Consider the following 13,385-nt stretch of genomic DNA (forward strand, 5'->3'; position numbering starts at 1 on the left):
TCCTTCCTCCCCGTTCCGCTTCGCCTCCTTGTCAGAGTCCTGAGGGTTTTCAGGAATACAGATCAAACATCAGGATTACGTTTCAGGGGAATCTCTTAGATGGGGAAGACGTAATGTGATAAATGTCAGAAAGATGTCAGAAGAATGCCCAAAATGTATGTGAGAGTATTAGAAAAATTTCCCACATTATGTAGAAAAAAAAATTCTCAAGAAATAAATACATTTTATTATTGAAAATGTCCAAATATAAGAAAAATGTCACCAAAAATAAATTAAAAGTTCAAATAAAGTCCCAAAATGATATGGAAACTGTTTAAAAAAGAAATTCCACATACTGAAAAAAAAAAAAAAGCCCTAAAAAAAAAAAAATCTTAAAAGGGCTGAAAATAATGAAAAAAAATATATACATTTTATTTTTGTATTATATGAAAAATGACCAAATATTAAAAGAAAAAAGTAAAAAATATATATGTATATGGAAACTGTTTGAAAAAAATGTTCACATGCTGTAGAAAAATGTTTAAATATTAAAAGAAAAATTTCCCAAAAAGTGTAAATATTGTATGAAAAATGTCCTACCATGAATCCTATCCATGAATAGTGTTTAAAAAGTCAAAAATTATATGGAAACTGTTTAAAAAAAAAACATCCACATACTGTAGACATCGGCCGCCGATCGTTATCGGCCTATACTCACTCTCTGCTGATCGATCGGTGCTCTCTATAAATGCCGATCGGGACAGCCGATAAATATATGTAAAATACGTAAAATGCATGACACTTTTCTCTCTGTGCGGCTAAACAAGCTCTCCAAAATGGCTTCACCGGTCTGGCAGTATTTAAAGGTGTCCGAAAATGACAATAAAATAGCGGCATGCAACGTGTGTGAAGCTAAATCCTGCAGCTCCACACGCTGTGACGGACCGGTGAGCGGAGCAGAACACACTAAGACAGGGGTGGGGAACCTTTTTCCTCTCAAGGGCCATTTCAATTTCTTCAACATCCTCCGAGGGCCGTACAAATTATTGACCTCTGCTTAAAAATACTAAAATCACAGCCCATTCATTTGGCCTTTCTTTCATGCTGTGCAAAGAAAAAGCAACCTCTTAACCCAGATATCTCACCATGACTCGCGCATGCATGCACGTGCACGGTGTGGCATGACCACCACAACAGAAAGATATGGACACAAGATGCAACATTAATAGATCTATGGATACATCTCTCAACACCATATGAAACTGAACCCTAAGCAGATTTTTTCTTTATGGATATTTTACAAATCACTCTCCTTTCAAACTGTATTCTTGTTTATTAATAACAACTTTTTTTTACTGTCATATAGTATTTTACCTGTTTTACTTTATTCTCTTTTTTTTACAACTATAATGATCATATAAAGATGTGCCTTTACCTCACTGGTTGTAGAAAAAGCTTCTTATATTCGTTAGCATAGCTAGCTAACCAGATGCTAATAACAGCAAAGTGATTGGCTGTATGATCAGTATGACAGATGAACAGATCTCCCTGGGCTTTCAACTAAAGACACAGCCACGCAGAAACTGCAGCATGTGTACGGCTCCTTATGGGTACTGACATTTGAAGTGGCGGAGCGGCGTTCTGGTGCTCTCCGGCAGAACTGCACCCCTGCAGACGAGACATATACCACGTGATGACACGTTAGGCTCGTGTTGTGTTCAAGGACCCTGACCGTGGCCAGGAAAAACAGGCACTCGCTTGTTTAATCTTTTTGCGGTCTAGATTTCTTAAATTTTTTCTTTTTGCGTGTGTTTATAAATTACCTCGAGGGCCGTACCAAATGGTCTCGCGGGCCGTATACGGCCCAGGGGCCGGAGGTTCCCCACCCCTGATCTAAGAGTTAGACCTAACACACTTAGCCATTTTATCTACCTCTGGAACTAGCTTAACTAGTTATACATATGTTTATTCTTCACTGTCGAAGAAAATCTAATGTCCACATGCTGTAGAAAAAATGTCAAATGAAAAAATTCAAAATGTCCTCCAAGTGAAAAAAGACAGGACGTGTTTATTCCTCACCTTGTTCTTCTTCTTCTTCTTCTCCTCTTTCTTCTTCTCCTCCTTCTTTCTCTTCTTCTCGGTCGACTCGCCTTCACCTCGGACGTCCGAGCGCCTCCTCCCATTGGCTCAGCTGGGCTCTTCTCTCCTTCCATTGGCTCAGCCGGGCTCTTCTCTCCTCCCATTGGCTCAGCTGGGCTCTTCTCTCCCTCTGCTGTTCCTCCAGCTGCTGTTCCTCCAGCTGTTCCCCCCTCCCCCCCCGCAGCCGGAGCCTCCAGCACCTGCAGGTCCAGGTCCGTCCCGCCCTCCATCTTTATCACCGCTGAACAAACACAGGAGACAAACTCAATGTCCTCTTCCAACATGAGAGTAACAACAAAGGTATCAACTGTAGCTGTGAACATGACAGGATGTGTGATTACCTAGAAGAGCATCAGGACTGTTTGAGGCATATGATAGCTATGTGATTAACATGATGATTCAGCCTCTATGGAGATAGACATATGACAAGCATGCTCATTTCTGACGTGGAGCTAATCTGAAGTAAACATTGAATACTGCTTTCTATTCCTCCATCTTGTGACTGTGTAACTCCCTCTCTTGGATATCAGCATGTGAAGGACACTGTTCAGGAACTAGTTGATGCTCTGTATGTGATGACTACTTCCATTCTGGAGAGGATCACAGATACATGGATCCTGAGATTGAAGCTCAAGCTGGGGACCAGGGATTATTAACATTTTAGAGAAAAAGTCAGATTTCTGAGATTTTGAGAAAAGTAAGAATTTTAAGATCTTTGAGAAAAGGTCAGATCTTTGAGAAAAAGTCAGATTTTTTTTAAAAAGTCAGATTCTTTAAAAAAAAGTCAGATTTTTTTTTAAAAGTCAGATTTTTGAGATTTTGAGAAAAAGTCAGAATTTTATGATCTTTGAGAAAAAGTCAGATTTTTGTGATTTTTGAGATTTTGAGAAAAGGTCAGAATTTTGAGAAAAAGTCAGAATTTTGAGAAAAAGTCAGAATTTTGAGAAAAAGTCAGAATTTTGAGATTTTTAGAAAAAATACAAACAAATGATCTTTTTTAGTTTTGACTACTTCCATTCTGGAGAGGATCACAAACACACGGATCCTGAGGTTGAAGCTCAAGCCGGAGACCAGGGAGAGTTTTCTAACAGTCACAAACCCTTGTGGCGTTTATTTACAATCTGTAAACATGACCAGCTACTTCAGTGTTTGGACACTATTAACATATTTTTAGGAAATGTTTTTATATTTTTGTTGACTATTTTTAGACAGTTTTCTAAACTTTACATTTAATATTTTATAGTTTCAAATAATTGTAGGACTTTTTTAAGACACTACCTTCAAACCCCTGCAAGCAACCACCCGTCTGTCTGTGTCGATATAATATCTTAGAACATTTATGTCTTATTCCATTTAATTCAACTTTTTCACATTTATTTTTGGCCACGTTTCATTACTTTTTTTGAATACTTTTATATATATTTTTTGGACATGTTTCTTCTAATAGGGTGGTGCAGGAATGAGTCCTAAAACCCAGATGTGAGTTAGCATTTTTATCACTTCCTGTTCCCTGGTCTCAGAGCCAATGGGATCTCTCCATAGGATTTAGGAAAATAGCTGAAATAAGGTCTGTGGTTGAGACACATTGAAGAGACGGATCACGTTTTGTTCTAAGACATTAAATCCATCAGCAGTGACCCCACTGGTGATTTCTGAAGAGTTGACGTGTCTGAATAGGACTACAGACGTCGTGGAGGACGTTGTACGTCATTACACCGAACACGTAAACACTCCTCTAAGTTTGTTTCTGTTCTGCTTGAAAGCAAGTACCTGCCTCCTGCTAACTGTTCAAACAAACGCTTCAACTCGTACCATTTAGAATCTGTGTGTTTGAATATGGATCTGAAGTTGGCGTGACGTTGAAGTCGTGCTGCTGGACTCGGCTGTAGTGCCTTTATAGCATCACGTTAGCATTTTGCTTCTGGACATTAGATTTATGATTAGAACTTTATAAAAGTAGACATGTGGAGATTATCCGGCTGAACAAAACGTGCATTTATCAAACAGGTTCGTTTTCCACAGATCTTATTTCCAGCTATTTTCCTAAATCCTCTGGAGCGATCCCGTTGCTTTTCTGTGGAGGGAACCAGCAGCTTACTTCCAGATGAACACGTCCTCCCTGCTCCGCTCTATTGGTGGACTAAGCCACTCTTTCTCGGCTCTAAAGCGTACCTGCGTCCAGCAGCTTGATGATGGCGGGCGCCTGCTCCATGTCCAGCGTCAGGCTGTCCAGCCAGCTGTTGTCCAGCAGGAACAAGAAGACGCTCAGCCTCGTCTTCAAGGCGTTCAGAGACTCCGCCCTCTTCGCTGTGATGTCATCAGGGTGATACTTGGACCGGAACCACTCGTGGTCTTTGTGCTGAAGGAAGAAGTCCTGCAGCTGCTGCCGTCTGAAGTCCAGCTTGTACTGATTATAACGCTTCACTGACTCCGTCTCGTCCACACTGTCCTCCATGCCAGCAGGAACACCACACACACACACACACACACACACACCACACACACACACACACACACACACAACACACACACACACACACACACACACACACACACACACACACACACACACACACACACACACAACACACACACACACCACACACAACACACACACAACACACACACAACACAAACACACACACACACACACAACACACACACACACCCACACACACACAACACACACACCACCACACACACACACACACACACACACACACACAGTTATATTATACATCCTACACACACACACACCGTTATATTATACATCCTACACACACACACTGGCCGTTATATTATACATCCTACACACACACACGTTATATTATACATCCTACACACACACACACACCGTTATATTATACATCCTAAACACACACACCGTTATATTATACATCCTACACACACACACTGGCCGTTATATTATACATCCTACACACACACACCGTTATATTATACATCCTACACACCACCGTTATATTATACATCCTACACACACACACTGGCCGTTATATTATACATCCTACACACACACACCGTTATATTATACATCCTACACACACACCGTTATATATACATCCTACACACACCGATATATACATCCTACACACACACCGTTATTTATACATCCTACACACACCGTTATATTATTATTCTTGCAAACCTTTAATTTTTATTCTGCAAAATATTAATACAGAATATGTTCAAAAAATATATTAGCTTATTTATTATTACTTTCTGTCAATCTTTATAATATTTAATAATTGCATCTGCACATTTTCTTTATATTTTATATCATTTTCTGCACAAAATATATTTATAAAAAATATTAAATATTATTTTCTGGAACAATAAATAAATATAAATTATTAAAATCTATAAAAGTGTTTTTGATTTGACCTTGAAGCTCCTCATGGTGGGGGGTCCGGGAGGAGGGAGGTCCGGGTCCATCATCCCCAACCTGAGACAACAAGATACATGTTTATAGAGCGCTTTCCTAGAAACTCAAAGACACTTTAAAGAAATCATTAAAACATCATTAAAAATAATATTTCAGTATCAAATAAGTGAGCATTCCTTCTAAATGCAGCGTGGGTCTGGTCCACAGTATCATCACGGGCCCAATATGTGTAATATGTAATCTAAAGCGCTTTGAGCTCCTGAGAACGCAATGAATTATTATTATATGTAAACAACAGGGTGCATTGTGGGTGTTTAATCTCACCTGCCCTGCAGAGGGTGCCCACCGTGGTGCGGGTGAAGGTGAGGGAGGTCGGGATGCCAGCCCTGAGGCCCCGCCCCTGGAACGGAGCCCCGCCCCCACCTCCTCCTCCTCCTCCTCCTCCTCCTCCTCCTCCTCCTCCTCCTCCTCCTCCGTACGGCATGTCGTAGCGGTACGGCTCCCCCCGGTGGTCGTCCCTGAGATATGCAATAAGATTATTATTAATATTATTATTATATCCTACATTTTAACAACAATCAATCCACTTTATTTCTATAGCACATTAAAAACAGAGGGTTCCAGAGCCTGGGGCTACCGCTGAGAACGCTCGGTCTCCCCTGGTCTTTGTCCTTGTTTTAGGGACTACCAGCCATCCAGGCCTTTGAGACACCAGGGGCATCAGAGAGCTGGTGTTTTGTTTTAGGGGCAGGTATTTGGGAGTCGTCCACATAAAGGTGGTAGGAGACGCCATGTTTTCTAAAAATCAGTCCAAGGGGGAGAAGGTAGGGCTGCTCGATTATGGCAAAAATTAGGGCTGTGCGATTATGGCAAAAATTAGGGCTGTGCGATTATGGCAAAAATCATAATCACGATTATTTGGGTCAATAATTGATATCACGATTATTAAATATGATTATCATTGACTTTGAAAAATCAATTTATTGAACTTTAAAACAAATAATAATTTGAACAGTATCTTTTTAACTGTTGATTACCCTGAACGTATAATTCAACTGAAACCAATACAAAAATAAATGAAATAAATGATACATTTAAATAAATAATATCAAAATAATAAATACCAATAAACAAGATATACACAAATATTTTGGAGCGCACTTCCAAAAGCTACTAAACGTATATAAATATGATAAATACAAATAAATGAGACTAAAATTAATTAGATCAAATATGTTGCACTGTCACAACCTAGCAAAGCTAAATAATCGTTTTATTCGATTATGTTGTTTTTGTAATTGTGGCAGGCCAACATCGTAATTGCGATTAAAATATGATTAATTGCACAGCCCTAACAAAAATCATTATCTCGTTTATTTGGGTCAATAATTGAATCACGATTATTAAAAACGATTATCCATTTACTTTGAAAACATCAATTTATTGCAAAGAAAATGTGAACAGTATGTTTTAAACCAGGGGTGGGCATTTTACGGCCCGCGGGCCACATCCGGCCCGTTGGCCGGCCTTGGCCGGCCGTGTGAGGTTGATCATAAATTATAACATTATAACATAAATTATAACATATAATGAAAAAAACAGCAACCTTTTCAAAATAAAAGCGTAAATACTTTTCTAACTGTGTTGCTTTTATTTTGAAAAGGGCACTGCTGTTTTTTTTATTTATTTACGTAAACGCGCATGCCGTAACAGCTACGAGTGATGCTGGCCGGCTAGTCCTCGAAATGTCCGCTAAGGGCAAAAAAGAAAGATCGATACTGAATGCCGCATTTTCAACAAGACATGGACCGCTAAGTATTTATTTACAGAAGTGAAAGGTAAAGCTGTGTGTTTAGTTTGTGGTGCGCAGGTCGCTGTGTTCAAGGAGTACAATTTGAGTCGCCACTATGCTACCAAACACGCAGATAAATACAAGAACCTGTCTGAGGAAGAGCGGGCAAAGGGGTCGGATGCTTTGCTAGCTAAGCTGCAAAGCCAACAACACATTTTCACAAAACATTCCACATCCAGAGATGCAGCTGTCAAGACTAGTTATGTCTTAAAAGTAAACCGTTTTCGGACGGAGAGTTCATTAAGGAGTGTTTGAAAGTGCCGCTCTCCCGACGCACTGTTACGAGGAGAATTGAGGACATCGCGGGAAATTTGGAGCTTCAGCTGCAGAACAGAGCGGTCAACTTTGACTTTTTTTCCTTGGCTTTGGATGAGAGCTGCGATGTACGTGACACTGCCCAGCTACTCATCTTCCTACGTGGGATAACTACAGACTTCAAAATCACGGAGGAGCTGGCAGCCATGCAGTCAATGAAAGGTACAACAACAGGGAGTGATTTGTTCACGGAGGTAATGCATGTGTGGAAAAGTTGGGACTGAAATGGGACAAGCTGGCAGGCGTGACAACGGATGGTTGTCCAAATCTGACAGGGAAAAATGTTGGACTATTGAAGAGAATGCAGGATAAAGTGACAGAAATTAACCCTGAGCAGAAATAGGTTTGCATTGTATTATACATCAGGAAGTGTTGTGTAAGTCAGTGTTAAAAATTAACCATGTTGTTGATGTTGTAACTAAAATAGTTAACTTCATCAGGGCAAGAGCATTGAATCACAGACAGTTGTTGCACTTTTGGAGGAAAGTGAGACTGAACATCGTGACATACCCTACCATGCAGCTGTCAGGTGGCTCAGCCTGGGCAAAGTGCTGAAAAGAGTATGGGACCTGAGAGAAGAGATTCAAGACTTCTGTGTGAAGAAAGGAAACGACATCCCACAGCTTTCAGATGCAGACTGGATGGCAGACCTTGGTTTTGCTGTAGATGTGACTGCACTAATGAGTGAACTAAATGTCAAACTGCAAGGCAAGGGCCTTTTTGTGCATGACATGTACAGTGCAGTGAAGGCTTTCATGAGAAAGCTGCAGCTTCTCTCAAGCCAAATGGAGGACAACATTCTCACGCACTTTCCAACACTGAAGGAAGCCACACCATCAGCTGATCACCTCCAGAGGTACTCATCCATGTTAGAAGCACTGCATGGTGAGTTTTCAAGGCGATTTAAAGACTTCAAAACAGTTGAGAATGAAATGAACATGATCTTTTCCCCATTTACATGCCATGTGGATGATGCACCCAGTGATGTTCAGCTTGTACTCATTGACCTGCAGTCTGACACACTTCTGTCAGAGCACTTTAGGTCAGTCTCACTGCCTGAGTTTTACTCTTCCCTGAAAGAGGAGAACTTTCCACACATCAGGAGACGTGCTCAGAAGATGATGGTCCTCTTTGGATCTACCTACATATGTGAACAGACATTCTCAGTGATGAAGTTCAACAAATCCAGATACAGATCCTCTATCACTGATGATCACCTCTCAGCTGTCCTTCGCATATCCACCTCAGACATTGAACCAGATTTCCGTGCACTTGTTCAAGCCCAAGACAGACTGGATTTTTCTCACTGAACAAGTCAAATGAACTGAAAAACAAAAATCAAAAGCACTCATTTTTTTTGTATAAAGCTGATTCATTTCTTATCTTTAACATACTGTAAAACACCTTTTCAGTATTGGTATATTGAGCAGAATTAAGTTCTGAAGTGGCCCCTTGTAAAAAATAATTGCCTACCCCTGTTTTAAACAGTTGATTACCCTGAAGTATAATTCAACTGAAAACACAATAAAACATATTTTTTTTTTTATTATCGTTTTATTTCGATTATGTTGTTTTCATAATCGTTGCAAGCCAAAATCGTAATTGCGATTAAAATACGATTAATTGAGCAGCCCTAGGAGAAGGTATAAGGAAAATAAAATGGGCCCCAAAATAGAACCTTGGGGAACTCCACAGGATAGGGGGACGAAGACGAGGTGAAGTCACCAAGCCTAACAGAGAAGGGTCTCTGGGACAGATAGCACCTGAACCACTTTCTAACACCTCTTTCACACCAACGGTGTTTCAGGGCCGGTTCAGAGCTGGAGCTTGAAAAGCACCGGGTGTTCCTGTTCACTCCGCAGCGGAGCAGCCTCTTAGCTCCGGAATCCGGTTCGTTTCAAGCACCAAAAAATTGTCCGGCTAGAGCAAAAGCACCGCATACGACACACTTACGTCGAGGCGTGGGCAGGGGCAGGATCAACTCATGAACAACAAAAAGCCCGCGTTTCATCCAGTTTGTACACAACGATGGAGAAACTTAACAAGCAGCAGCGGTCCTCTGAAGAGACCAGCTACCTCCAGGTCTTCCATTTCGTTTCGACAGAGCAAAACCAAAACGAGTAGCGCTTCAACACAATCAGCCATTGTTGTTGTTGTCGGTGTGAGCTGTGAGGGGTTTCCGCGCGGTTTGGCTTCGTGAAGCAGGCACGCAAACGGTTACGTCATGACGCAAACGATGACGCAATGACGCAGCACCAGTCGGACTCCGGGCGGTGTGAAAAGAGCCGGAGCTAAACCGAAGAACCGGTTCTGAACCTGAAAAGCTCTAGCACGGAGCTTGAACCGGAGTTGCGTTGGTGTGAATGAGGTATGAGGCAGTGCCCCCGATACCCACACAGCGCCCCCGATACCCACACAGCGCCCCCGATACCCACACAGCGCCCCGATACCCACACAGCGCTCTAGACCAGAGAGAAGGATGGAGTGGTCAATCGTATTGAAGGCAGCTGTGAGGTCTAAGAGCATAAGGATGGCAGAGTCTGTAGTGACCAGGAGGTCATTGAATACTCTTATGGCGCAGTTCCACTGCAGCGCGGAGCTCGCTTTAAGCGTGCCGTGTCGTGCCGTCCCCTTTTTTGGTTGTGCTTCCACTAGGCCTAGTTCCGGCGCGGCACGGCGCGGGGCCACTTTTTCACCTCTTTTCTGGCCCTAGAAAATTGTGGTTCTATCGGGGCCAACAAACAGGGCTGAGTCGGGCTGAGTATGCTAAACTAGAGAGAGGAGCGCTGGCAAGAGGGCTAGAACTACAACAAGATGGACATATTTGACCGTGATTTAATTGTAATACACGTTTCAAAATGATGCCGAAGTAACAACATACTGATACCGGTTAGTAAAAACCATGAATTAATGCTTTGTCAAGTCTGCAGACAGACGGCAGGGGAAAAACCTTTTAAAATGCGTGTTTTCTAAATGGAGATTGGCTAAGCTAACGCAGTATATGCTCTGACCGTCCACACTCACAACAACGGCCTACAGACATAAATAAACCAGCGACTGTATTCTCCATGACACAGGCAGTCTGTGGTTTGTACTTGTTTAACTTTTGTCGAGTTTCTGAACATATATGAGGAGCTGTGAGCTCTGAGTGCTAACAGCTAACGGCTGTGTTGTTTTTCTGGGGTTCTCATTGAAGATGACGTCACGGCTCCGCCTACACTGCGTTACTATAGTAACTACCCCAGTTCCTAAACTGTAATGGAAGCGCAGCATGAAGTGAGTCGGCCCTGTTAAGGCCCAACGCGGCCAAGCCGTACCGAGTGTGGCCGAGGCCGACCGTGTAGTGGAAATGCGCCATTAGAGGGGCAGACTCAGTACTGTGAAGCGCTTTAAAACGGACTGAAACATTTCAAGAATATTGTTGTGTAAATGTATAAAAGACTGCAGTTGTCAGAGTACGGTTTTCTCCAATATTTTTTAAATAAAAGGAAGCTTAGAGATGGGTCTGTAATTTGAGAAGTCAGAAGTGTCCAGATTAGGTTTTTTTTTTTAAATCAGGGGTGCCACAACCGCTTGGTTTAAATAAACTGACACAGAACCGGACTCTAGGCTACTATTTATAATTGTATGGACATTAGATCCCATAGTGTCCCATATCCAGGGTTCATACACTTTTTCACCAATGCTTTTCCATGACTTTTCCATGACTTCTCCATGACTTCTCCATGACCTTTACCTAATTTCCATGACCAAAAAAATTACTCTTTCTCAGCGGTACCACTGAAAATGGTTTATTTTAACATGGAACAGGAAAATAAGGTCTGCATATGAAACATGTTGTGCCTATCTAAAACAAATCAAATAGGCTTACTAGCTTCTACACGCTAAAGCAACTCAAATCTCTCACCAGCAAAACACCTCGTCAGTTAAATGCCATTTTACGTTTCATTACTATACGATACAGTATTTATCATCATTATAGTATTACTATTTCGGCGATTAGATAAAATATAAATTATATTTGATGCAACTTTGGGAAAAAATATTGTTTTCCAGGGCCTGGAATTAGCATTTTGAATTTCCATGACTTTTCCAGGTTTTTAATGACCGTAAGAACCCTGCATATCTCTTTCAAAAGTCGAGGAGGGACTGGGTCTGAGGGACTGGGTCTGAGGTACTGGGTCTGTGGTACTGGGTCTGTGGTACTGGGTCTGAGGTACTGGGTCTGAGGTACTGGGTCTGAGGTACTGGGTCTGAGGACTGGGTCTGAGGGACTGGGTCTGAGGGACTGGGTCTGTGGGACTGGGTCTGTGGGACTGGGTCTGTGGGACTGGGTCTGAGGTACTGTACTGGGTCTGAGGTAGGGGTGGGTCTGGTACTGGGTACTGTGGTACTGGGTCTGAGTACTGGGTCTGAGGTACTGGGTCTGAGGTACTGGGTGAGGTACTGGGTCTGTGGTACTGGGTCTGTGGGACTGGGTCTGAGGTACTGTACTGGGTCTGAGGTACTGGGTCTGTGGTACTGGGTCTGTGGTACTGGGTCTGAGGTACTGGGTCTGTGGGACAAGATGAGAGTTTTAATTTAGCAACAATGTCACAGAGATAACGACACAGGTCCAAGCTGCTGGAAGACAGCCGTGCATGTGATGTCAATGGAGGGGTCAAGAGAGGGTGGAGAGACACTGGCTCTAATCGTGGAGATCTTGTCTATAAAATAGCAGAGACATTTTTCACACACCATCAGTTCAATACAAGTGGATAAAGGAGAGTTTCACATAGCATCAATGTTTTAAAAAGAACACAAGGTTTGTTTAAATGACTAGAAATAATATCAGAAAAGTAACTCGTCTTTTCAGCTTTTACAATGCTCTGATACTTTCTCCAACTCTCGTTTAAAATGTCATGAGTTACATGAAGCTTGTCCTTCGCTCAGCCTGCCGGCACTCACGCCTAGCAGCACGAGTGACGTCATTGAGACAGGGTTCAGATTTAGCTCTGGGGCGCATGAGTTTCAGGGGAGCAACAAGGTCAAGAGAGAGAAAGGCTGAGGTTAATTGCTCAGTGTGCAGAGAGTCAGAGGACGCGGGGAGTCAGAGGACGCAGGGAGTCAGAGGACGCAGGGAGTCAGAGGACGCAGGGAGTCAGAGGACGCAGGGAGTCAGAGGACGCAGGGAGTCAGAGGACATAGGGAGTCAGAGGACATAGGGAGTCAGAGGACATAGGGAGTCAGAGGACATAGGGAGTCAGAGGACATGTTACCAGACTGGGCTGGGGTTACAAAGGCAGGGGAGAAACTAGTGGAAGGTTTCATCATACGACCGTGACGGACAGGAGCGCATGAAGACTAAGACGGGGCAGAATCAAATCAATGCACAGGCAGGTGATCTGATAAAGCTGCCTCACACACATTGACATTTGAAATGGGCAGACCATGGGACAGGACTAGGTCTAATGCGTGCCCATGCTCTTGCGCGGGGCCAGAGACATGTTGTATGAAGTTAGCTAGTGGCTTAGAGATACAACAGACCGGCCAATATGTGTATGTTGATGTGGGATAATGCAGTACTAATATACACAGTATTTATATCTATATTTTCTACAGATTGGCAAACAAAGCTCTTACATGAATAAAAACGGGATAACACAATAACCATAATACTAACAATCACTACTTTTATACACTATTACAACCACTACT

The 13,385-nt window shown here is 42.3% G+C and overlaps 1 pseudogene; it reads right to left on the bottom strand.

Annotated features, from left to right (window-relative positions):
• Window positions 1-13,385, bottom strand: part of LOC117480840 — a 41,031-nt pseudogene that overhangs the window by 21,777 nt on the left and 5,869 nt on the right.

The sequence above is a fragment of the Trematomus bernacchii genome, unplaced genomic scaffold (assembly GCF_902827165.1).
Source record: "Trematomus bernacchii unplaced genomic scaffold, fTreBer1.1, whole genome shotgun sequence".
Taxonomy (NCBI): domain Eukaryota; kingdom Metazoa; phylum Chordata; class Actinopteri; order Perciformes; family Nototheniidae; genus Trematomus; species Trematomus bernacchii.